The following is a 10,901-nucleotide window of genomic DNA, read 5'->3' as shown; positions in this document are numbered from 1 at the left end:
AAGTGGTGGGAAGTGTGGGAAGTTTAGTCCCATACTGCTACAGTAAGAAGAGTGAGACCTCTTTATAAGGGCTGCTCTACCACTTGCTATTGGGAGCTTGGGAATAGGAGCTGTACACGCACGCTCCTCCTTCTCCGCCGCCCCCCTCGCCCTGCCCCGCCGTGCGCGCCGCGGGTTGCGGGAATGAGCCGAGCCGAAGCTTATTTTTGCCGCTCAGGAATGGTTAACGACCGTGTGCACGGTTGGTCGGGAGATGATACGTCTCCAACGTATCTATAATTTTTGATTGTTCCATGCTATTATATTATCTGTTTTGGATGTTTAATGGGCTTTATTATACATTTTTATATTATTTTTGGGACTAACCTATTAACCGGAGGCCCAGCCCAAATTGATGTTTTTTTGCCTATTTCAGTGTTTCGAAGGAAAGGAATATCAAACGGAGTCCAAACGGAATGAAACCTTCGGGAACGTGATTTTCGGAACAAACATGATCCAGAGGACTTGGAGTGGACGTCAAGCAATCAACGAGGAGGCCACGAGGCGTGCCCCCCACCCTCGTGGGCCCCTTGTAGCTCTCCTGACCGACTTCTTTCGCCTATATATACCTACGTACCCCGAAAACATCCAGGAGCACGACGAAACCCTATTTCCATCGCCGCAACCTTCTATACCCGTGAGATCCCATCTTGGGGCCTTTTCCGGCGCTCCGCCGGAGGGGGCATTGATCATGGAGGGCTTCTACATCAACACCATAGCCTCTCCGATGATGTGTGAGTAGTTTACTTCAGACCTTCGGGTCCATAGTTATTAGCTAGATGGCTTCTTCTCTCTATCTTTGGATCTCAATACAAAGTTCTCCTCGATTCTCTTGGAGATCTATTCGATGTAATCTTCTTTTGTGGTGTGTTTGTCGAGATCCGATGAATTGTGGGTTTATGATCAAGATTATCTATGAACAATATTTGAATCTCCTCTGAATTCTTTTATGTATGATTGGTTATCTTTGCAAGTCTCTTCGAATTATCAGTTTTGTTTGGCCTACTAGATTGATCTTTCTTGCAATGGGAGAAGTGCTTAGCTTTGGGTTCAATCTTGCGGTGCTCGATCCCAGTGATAGAAAGGGAAACGACGCGTATTGTATTGTTGCCATCGAGGATAAAAAGATGGGGTTTATATCATATTGCTTGAGTTTATCCCTCTACATCATGTCATCTTGCTTAAGGCGTTACTCTGTTCTTATGAACTTAATACTCTAGATGCATGCTGGATAGCGGTCGATGTGTGGAGTAATAGTAGTAGATGCAGGCAGGAGTCGGTCTACTTGTCGCGGACGTGATGCCTATATACATGATCATGCCTAGATATTCTCATAACTATGCTCAATTCTATCAATTGCTCGACTGTAATTTTTTTACCCATCGTAATACTTATGCTATCTTGAGAGAAGCCACTAGTGAAACCTATGGCCCCCGGGTCTATTTTCCATCTTATTAATCTTCTAACAACTAGCAATTTCCATTACCGTTTATTTTGCTTTCTTTACTTTTAGTCTTTATCATAAAAATACCAAAAATATTATCTTATCATCTCTATCAGATCTCACTTTTGCAAGTGGCCGTGAAGGGATTGACAACCCCTTTATCGCGTTGGTTGCAAGGTTCTTATTTTTTTGTGTAGGTACGAGGGATTTGAGCATGGTCTCCTACTGGATTGATACCTTGGTTCTCAAAAACTGAGGAAAATACTTACGAGACTTTGCTACATCACCCTTTCCTCTTCAAGGGAAAACCAACGCTGTGCTCAAGAGGTAGCAGGAGAGCAGGTGCCTCCGGAACACTGTCGTTCGAGATCCTGCCCGGGAGAACGGCAATAAGGTTTTTGGGGAGCGTCTCGACGCGACTGCTCACGATCCGTCCCCGTCTCCGTCCGCCTCTGCTTCCACTACTTCCCCTGCATCGACCCCATGGCTGACGACGCCGCCGCCAAGAAGAAGGCCTCAGCCGAGGCTGCCGCTGCCACCGCCGCGTTGGCCTGGCCAATCGGAGGGTATGACTCGTTCATCCCCTATTTGCTCGTTCATGTGCTAGCCGTATACATGTTGTTCATAGATGTTTCGGTTCTATGTACTGTACCTGCTCACATGCTTAAGTATCGGTATGAGATGCATACCGTATTTGCCATGCTTACTGTTTACTCGTGGATTAGATTAGTCGGAAAAGTGCTAATGTTTCCAACAATCCAAAAACCTTATTGAGGGCACTTTTCGACTCATGGCTTCGTCGCTACTCTGAAACCGGAAAAGTTTATTGGAACGCATTTTAAGCGTTGGCAGACGAGGACTACCTTGTGGCTCATAGCAATGAACGTGTTCTGGGTTGGTAGTGTGTCTCCCACGGTAACGGTTGCTCCTGAACATGAGAATGTGCTTAGGGAGGCAACCACCATCTCTGTGGGAGCCGTTCTTACTGTGATCGGAGACAAGCTAGTCGACGCATATCTCCATATGCGCGTTGCCAAGAATTTGTGGGATGCGCTCGAAGCTAAGTTCGGCGCAACCGATGCTGGAAGCAAGTTGTATGCTATGGAGCAGTTCCATGACTACAAAATGGTTGATAATCGTTCTGTATTGGACCAGGCCCATGAGATACAATGCATCGCTAAGGAGCTGGAGCTCCAGAAGTGTGAGTTACCGGACAAGTTTGTCGCGGGTTGCATTATTGCAAAACTCCCTCCTGGATGGAGGAACTTTGCTACTTCTCTCAAGCACTTGAGACGTGGATGTCATCGGTCATCTAAGTGTTGAGCAGAACTCGAGAGCAAAGGACTCACACGTGAAAGGGGCAGAGGGTTCTTCTAGTGCCAATGTGGTGCAGAAGTACTTCCACAAGTTCAAGGGAAAGAACTCTGTCCAAAAAAATACTACCTTTAAGAAGAAAGACAAGAAGAGAGATGGCTGCTTTACTTGTGGTTCAGAGGAACATTGGGCAAACAAGTGCCCAAACAAGTATAAGAAGTCAGGACAGGACGCAAAGTCTGTCAATGTCACTTTGAGCAACCATGATGGGGCATTTGGGTATGGTAATCTGTTTACCGTACTTTCAGTTTGTCAGTCCACGGATTGGTGGGTTGACACTGGGGCCAATATTCATGTGTGTGCTGATGTGTCTTTGTTTTCTTCTTACCAGGTCACACAAGATTGTTCCGTCCTGATGGTGAATGGCTCGCATGCTTCTGTTCATGGTGTTGGCACGGTAGATCTGAAGTTTACTTCGGGAAAGATCGTGCAACTGAAGAACATGCAGCATGTCCCCGCCATCAAGAAGAATCTTGTTAGTGGCTTCCTTCTATGTAAAGAAGGGTTTAAGTTAGTATTTGAGTCCAACAAAGTAGTCGTATCTCGGTATGGACTATTCGTTGGAAAAGGATATGATTGTGGTGGTTTGTTCCACCTTTCCCTGGAGGATTTCTGTAATAAAGTTGTGAACCAAATTCATTCTAATGTGAACGAATGTGAGGTTTGGCATTCACGTCTTTGTCACATAAATTTCGGTTGTATGATGCGACTAGCTAAGATGAATCTAATGCCGAGTTTCACTTTAGCCAAAGGCTCTAAGTGCCATGCGTGTGTGCAAGCAAAGCAACCTCGTAAGCCTCACAACCCTATGAAGGAGAGACACCTGGCACCACTAGAGCTCATACATTCAGATCTCTGTGAGATGAATGGTGTGTTGACTAAAGGTGGAAAGAAATACTTCATGACTTTGATTGATGATTCCACTAGATTCTGTTATGTGTATTTGTTAAATACAAAGGATGAGGCTCTACACTACTTTAAAATCTATAAGGCTGAAGTTGAGAACCAACCTGAGAAGAAAGTAAAACGAGTCCGGTCTGATCATGGTGGAGAGTACTTTTCTAGTGAGTTTGATTTATTCTGTGCAGAACATGGTATTATTCATGAAAGGACGCCTCCCTATTCACCCCAGTCAAACGGGGTTGCCGAACGGAAAAACCTTACTCTAACAGATTTGGCTAACGCCATGTTAGATACATCGGGTTTATCCTAGGCATGGTGGGGGGAGGCTGTATTGACATCATGTCATGTCCTGAATAAAGTTCCCGCGAAGGATAATGAGGCTACTCCCTATGAGCAATGGGAAAAGAAAAGGACTACACTCTCTTACTTGCGCACTTGGGGCTGTTTGGCGAAAGTTAATGTGCCGATCCCCAAAAAGCGTAAGCTTGGACCAGAGACCGTGGACTGCATTAATTTGGGCTACGCGAAGAATAACGTTGGCTATAGATTTCTAGTGGTGAAATCTGAGGTGCCTGACCAGAAGGTCGGTACAATTATAGAGTCTAAGGATGCTACATTCTTTGAGGATATCTTCCCCATGACAGATATGCAAAGCAGTTCTAGACTGGAATCTGATGAGACTCCTGAACCTGCCATTCCGATGGAATATTATGAACACAAAAGTGATGAAAGTTCATCAGAGGATGACGAGGAAGCTCCTGTTAGGAGCAAGAGACAAAGGACCGCGAAGTCTTTTGGTGATGATTTCCTTGTGTACCTCGTGGATGACGACACTCCCAGTTCCATTTCAGAAGCTTATGCATCTCCGGATGCTGACTACTGGAAGGACGCGGTCCGTAGCGAGATGGATTCCAACATGGCTAATGGGACATGGGAGATCACCGATCGTCCTTATGGTTGCCAACCATTGGGATGTAAGTGGGTGTTCAAGAGGAAGCTTAGGCCCGATGGTACTGTTGAGAAGTACAAGGCTAGGCTTGTGGCCAAGGGTTATACCCAAAAGGAAGAAGATGATTTATTTGATACTTACTCACCTGTAGCTAGGCTGGCAACCATTCGAGTGTTACTCACTTTGGCTGCCTCGCATGGTCTTCTCGTTCATCAGATGGACGTTAAGACGGCTTTCCTTAACGGAGAGCTAGACGAGGAAATTTACATGCAACAGCCAGATGGCTTTGTAGTAAATGATCAGGAAAGAAAGGTGTGTAAGTTAGTGAAATCTTTGTATGGCCTGAAACAAGCGCCTAAGCAATGGCATGAGAAGTTTAATACAACTTTGACATCTGCTGGCTTTGTTATTAACGAAGCTGACAAATGTGTATACTATCACTATGGTGGGGGCGAAGGAGTTATACTGTGTCTGTATGTTGATGACATACTGATATTTGGGACCCACCTCAAGGTCATTGAGGAGGTCAAGGCTTTTCTATCTCATAACTTTGAGATGAAAGACCTGGGCGTGGCTGATGTTATCTTGAACATCAAGCTACTGAGACATACTGGGGGTGGAATTACACTTTTGCAATCCCACTATGTTGAGAAGATTTTGAGCCGTTTTGGATATTCGGACTGCAAACCTTCTGCAACACCATATGATCCTAGTGTGCGGATTCGAAAGTTTGAAGGCACGATTGTAGATCAATTGAGATATCTCAAGTGGTTGGTTCACTCATGTACCTAGATTGTGCTACTCGCCCTGACATCTCATTTGCTGTGTGCAAACTGAGCCGGTTCGTTTCCAATCCGGGAGATGTGCATTGGCATGCTGTTGAGCGAGTGATGCGCTATTTGCAAGGCAATGTGAACTACGAGATTCACTATTCTGGGTACCCGACGGTACTTGAGGGGTATAGTGATTCTAACTGGATATCTGATGCTGATGAGATGAAAGCCACAAGTGAATATGTCTTCACACTTGGTGGTGGTGCTGTTTCCTGGAAGTCTTGCAAGCAGACGATCTTAACCAGATCGATTATGGAAGCAGAACTCATAGCATTAGACACATCATGCGTCGAAGCAGAATGGCTTCGAGAGCTTTTGATGGATTTGCCGGTGGTTGATAAACCAGTCCCGGCTGTCCTTATGAACTGTGACAATCAAACAGTGTTTGCCAAGGCTAAGAGTTCGAAGGACAACATGAAATCCACAAAGCACATAAGAAGAAGATTAAAATCTGTCAGAAAATCAAGGAACTCCGGAGTAATAGCGTTGGATTATATCCAGACGGCTAAGAATCTGGCAACCCCTTTACGAAAGGGCTATCACGGGTTGTGATAGAAAATACATCGAGGGAGATGGGTATGAGACCCACGTAAGTTGGCATGGGGGTAACCCAACCTATGTGATCATAGATCCCGTTAATTAGGACCTGGGAAAATAATCCAGCGGACAACTGAGGAGAGTATCCTTGATTATCCCACTCTGTTGGAGATGCAATAATACTCTCAATTCTGTAAGGCAGGATGACTTTTGTCTTAATGTGTTCCAAAGCTTATGTAAGCAAGATGCTAACCTACAGAGCATTCTTTGGAGGAACACACCTATGTGAGCCCGACTGCTGGTCACACTCTATGAGATTGGGTGATATCTAGGAAGCTCATGAGAAGGTACGGAGTATGACTAATAAGCTCCACCCGTGGGGTTTAGCCTTCGGCAGCCACGTATCAACTGACAATAGGCGAAACTTCTACACGCCAAACTGACAATTCAAGGCATAGTCCATTGTTCAGTTGTGAAGAAATCTAATCCTATTGCTCTAGGTGGAAGTTTAACTTAACAGTCTCCACTGAAAATTCTGGTATATCAAACATTGTTTGAAACAGTTGACAAACTTATGTGCCTCGAGATCTGGTGGGGGATTGATGGATTATGGATGGGCTTAGGCCCATATAAGACAATAATCCCTAGTTAATCTCTAAGGCCCATGCATGTGTACGGTAAGTGGTGGGAAGTGTGGGAAGTTTAGTCCCATACTGCTACAGTAAGAAGAGTGAGACCTCTTTATAAGGGCTGCTCTACCACTTGCTATTGGGAGCTTGGGAATAGGAGTTGTACACACGCGCTCCTCCTCCGCCGCCGCCCGCCACGTCACGACACGCGCGCGCGCGCCGCGGGTTGCGGGAATGAGCCAAGCCGACGCTTATTTTTGCCGCTCAGGAATGGTTAATTAATTGTTAATTAATTAACGAGTCGCCTGATCCTGCCCGGGAGAACGACAATAAGGTTTTTGGGGAGCGTCTCGACGTGACTGCTCCCGATCCGTCCCCGTCTCCGTCCGCCTCTGCTTCCACTACTTCCCCTGCATCGACCCCATGGCTGATGACGACGCCGCCAAGAGGAAGGCCTCGGCCGATGCCGAGGCTGCCGTTGCCGCCGCCGCGTTGGCCTGGCCAACCGGAGGGTATGACTCGTTCATCCCCTATTTGCTTGTTCATGTGCTAGCCGTATACATGTTGTTCATAGATGTTTCAGTTCTATGTACTGTACGTGCTCACATGCTTAGGTATCGGTATGAGATGCACACCGTATTTGCCATGCTTACTGTTTACTCGTGGATTAGATTAGTCGGAAAAGTGCTAATATTTCCAACAAAACAGAGGAATTTATTTTTCTATTATCTGTACTGTCTTATTGCCAAAAAACCCAGGTACATGCATAGAATACATTGGAAGGTGAAACACAGAAGCATGCATATAGTATTTACAGTAAAATTAGCTGCACAGATAAACTTCCCAAACCATTATAGGCGCATAAAGATTGAAATGAAGTAGAATATATATTTCTGGCAGAAAAATGAGCACATGATGCAATGTTTTAAAACAATTGACACAGAAAATTATGGTCAAAACTAGAAAATAGCAACAACAAAAAAAACATAACTACTCACCCTCGTAAAAGCATGGGCCACTCATCCTTACTTCAAAATTGGATCACGAACCTCTCAAATTTACAAGGTCAAAGGCAACATAATGAAATTTCAAACAACTGGTTTCCAGGGGGCTTCCTTTGTAGAGTGTTACATTGTGTCTATTAAGGTAAAATGTTGCACTAGCAAAGTAGCAATAGACCTCTCCAGATAATGAAAACCAATGGTTCTTGAAAGTACGTATGTGGTGCATGCCACAACAACAAAGAGGTAAGGGTGAAGACGGTGAACCAAGCTCGCAAGTAGATACAAACCTAAGGGGATGCATGTGAGAACTTCATCATCATCACCTCTATAAGAAGAGAGTTCGCGGAGCGGGCAGGAAGGACAAGCAGCCAGAGCGCTTCCGACGAGCCACAAAGTTGCCATGAGTCCAAAAAACATACACATTGGGAGCGGAGTGGGCCGGACAACTCATGCTTCTATTCGGTGGAGAGGTTGTCCTACAGTGCTTTCGAGATCGAAGTCATGGCAGGCGTCGTGCACAAAGGAAATCGGGAGCGGAGATGTGTACAGGTCTTGCCGAGCCTGGCCACGTATAAATAGTGAGAAACCGATCAGGCCAAGCGGTGGGTTGTGTGAATGCAGGCGTCAGAGTGGGTTTCTCGGCAACTACACTTGTTTAATGTTGGCAGGTGGACGGACATGTGGCCTTTGCATGCAGAGAGAGTCGTCAGATCAAGTATCTCTGGCATTGAAAAGGTGCGGGCGGCGCTCTTGGCTGGCTCGCCGCTTCAATGTCAGCTCTAGTGAGAGGTCGCGTCCACTCCGGGCCAGCATGAATGAGATGTTGGTGCTCTCGAGTGGTGCTGATTGACATGATTGCGCGGCAACTGCTTCGTGCGGAAAAAGACACGGGCGAGGGAAAGGATTTTGGGTGTGTTAGAGCTGTCCATCGCGTACGTGGGAGCGGTCCGGACGTACGTAAAGCCTCTCAGGTTTACCTCCGGTTTACGAGAAAAAAAACATTTGAAGCGATCCGCGGGCGAATGAGATACTGCATTGGAGATGCCGTAACTGCCACAGGGAACTTGATACCGTTCTAATGATCGTTTGGTCATGTACTCGAACACTAGTTTGCAACACCAACGTGTTCTGAATCCGAATGCGATCCCGATTCCCATCCCACTATTATAAATAAATAATACAGTATGGGCTTTCTCTGCGCTGCTTACCTGTGGCACATCCGCAGCACGGGAACTGGCCACCGCGATCATGTCGCCGATCTCGCTTGTTGGCCCGACGCCGGCGGACCACGAAGCTCCAGCCACTTAGAGAATCTTCTCCGTGAGGCCGGCCTGTACGAGACCTCCGATGAGCTGGCGGCCCGCGAGGATGTGCTGCGCGATCTCGAGGCCATCGTCGACCGGTGGGTGAAGCGCGTCACCGCTCACCGAGGGTTTCCCGACGGCATGGCTGAGCAGGCCACCGCCCTTCTGATTCCGTTCGGTTCGTACCGTCTCGGCGTCCACGGCCGCGGCTCCGACATCGACGCCCTCGTCGTCGGCCCCTCCTACATCGACCGCGACCACGACTTCTTCGCCGTGCTCGGCGGCGTGCTAGCGGAGACGGAGGCGGTGACGGAGCTGCAGCCCGTGCCTCGCGCGCACGTGCCCGTCATCAAGATGAGGTTCCGCGGCGTGCAGGTGGACCTCCTCTACGCCAGCGTGTGCCTCCCGGTGGTGCCCAGGGACCTCGACCTGCGCGACCGCTCCGTTTTCCGCGGCATGGACCTGGCCTCCGCGCGCAGCCTCAACGGCGTGCGCGTCGCCGACGAGCTCCTGCGCCTCGTCCCGGACGCCGGCGCGTTCCGCACGACGCTGCGATGCATCAAGCACTGGGCCAAGGCGCGTGGCGTCTACTCCAACGTGATGGGTTCCTGGGCGGCGTCGGCTGGGCGATCCTGGTGGCGCACGTGTGCCAGCTCTACCCCAACGCCGCGCCGAGCATGCTGGTGCCGCGCTTCTTCAAGATCTTCGCGCAGTGGAAGTGGCCCAACCCGATTCTGCTGCGGGAAATCGAGCACGACGACGGCGGCGAGCTCGCGCTCCGGCTGCCCGTCTGGGACCCGCGGCGGAACCCGCACGACAAGAGCCACATCATGCCCGTCATCACGCCGGCCTACCCATGCATGAACTCGTGCTACAACGTCTCGCACGCCACCCTGCGGACCATCACGGAGCAGCTCCAGATCGGCAACGGCATCTGCCAGGAGATCCTCAAGGCCGGCGGGTGGGACGCGCTGTTCCAGCCGTTTCAGTTTTTCAAGGCGTACAAGAGCTACCTGCAGGTGGATGTGAAGGTCGCCGGAGGGGATGCCGACCTCCGGGAGTGGAAGGGGTGGGTGGAGTCGCGGCTGAGGCAGCTGGTGAACAGGGTCGAGATGGCCACGGCCGGCATGCTGCTCTGGGTTAACATTTGAGAAAGCACAGGCTTTCCTACACCCCTTTATCTAGCCACTCATTTTTGCATCGCGATTCGTGTGAGTATATTTGTCTTTTTTGTTTCTTCCATATAGAACAACATATGAACTTCAAACTTGGCAGCTCAACAAAACATTCTTACTAGAATGTGGGAAAAAACTTTTAGGATTTTTTCGTGCAATATAAATACTAAAAAGTACATTTTTTAATAAAAAATCTAATTTCGTATATTTATGTTTAATGAAAAATCTGAAAGTTTTTTCGCACATTCTAGTTAGAACGTTTTGGTGTCTTGCAAAGTTTGAAGTTCATATGTTGTTTTATTTTGAAGAAACAAAAAAGAAAAAATCTGATGTACAAAGTTAGTTGTCTAGAACGGATCTTAAAGCAATGTTGGAGGGTAAGGATAAGGAGTGTCCAGAAATCTGAGCTGTAAAAATTCGCGTCCGCTCTGCTCTGCCATCCCAACCCGAAAGCCTACGCGGCCAAGCCCCATGATCTGCACTGCACGTCATCCTTCTTCGTGGGCTTGTCCAAGCAGCAGCAGCAGCCCCAGGTGCCGTTCGACCTACGCGCGACGACGGAGGGGTTCAAGCAGGAGGTGTACACGTACGAGTTCTGGAGGCCCGGGATGGAGCTGGAGGTCTCGCACACCCGGAGGAAGGACCTGCCGTCCTACGTGCTCGAGCAGATCCTCCCGGCTGGGCATCTCAAGAGGAAGCGCGCCGCCGAG

General features: G+C 48.2%; 1 pseudogene; it reads left to right on the top strand.

Annotated features, from left to right (window-relative positions):
- The first annotated feature begins 8,951 nt into the window (after positions 1–8,951).
- LOC109734098 (nuclear poly(A) polymerase 4-like) lies at positions 8,952–10,256 on the top strand (annotated as a pseudogene).
- Positions 10,257–10,901: the final 645 nt, after the last annotated feature.

This window comes from Aegilops tauschii, chromosome 2, assembly GCF_002575655.3.
Source record: "Aegilops tauschii subsp. strangulata cultivar AL8/78 chromosome 2, Aet v6.0, whole genome shotgun sequence".
Taxonomy (NCBI): Eukaryota; Viridiplantae; Streptophyta; class Magnoliopsida; order Poales; family Poaceae; genus Aegilops; species Aegilops tauschii.
The sequence above is the reverse complement of the archived record's forward strand: the minus strand, read 5'-3'. Positions and strand labels throughout refer to the sequence as shown.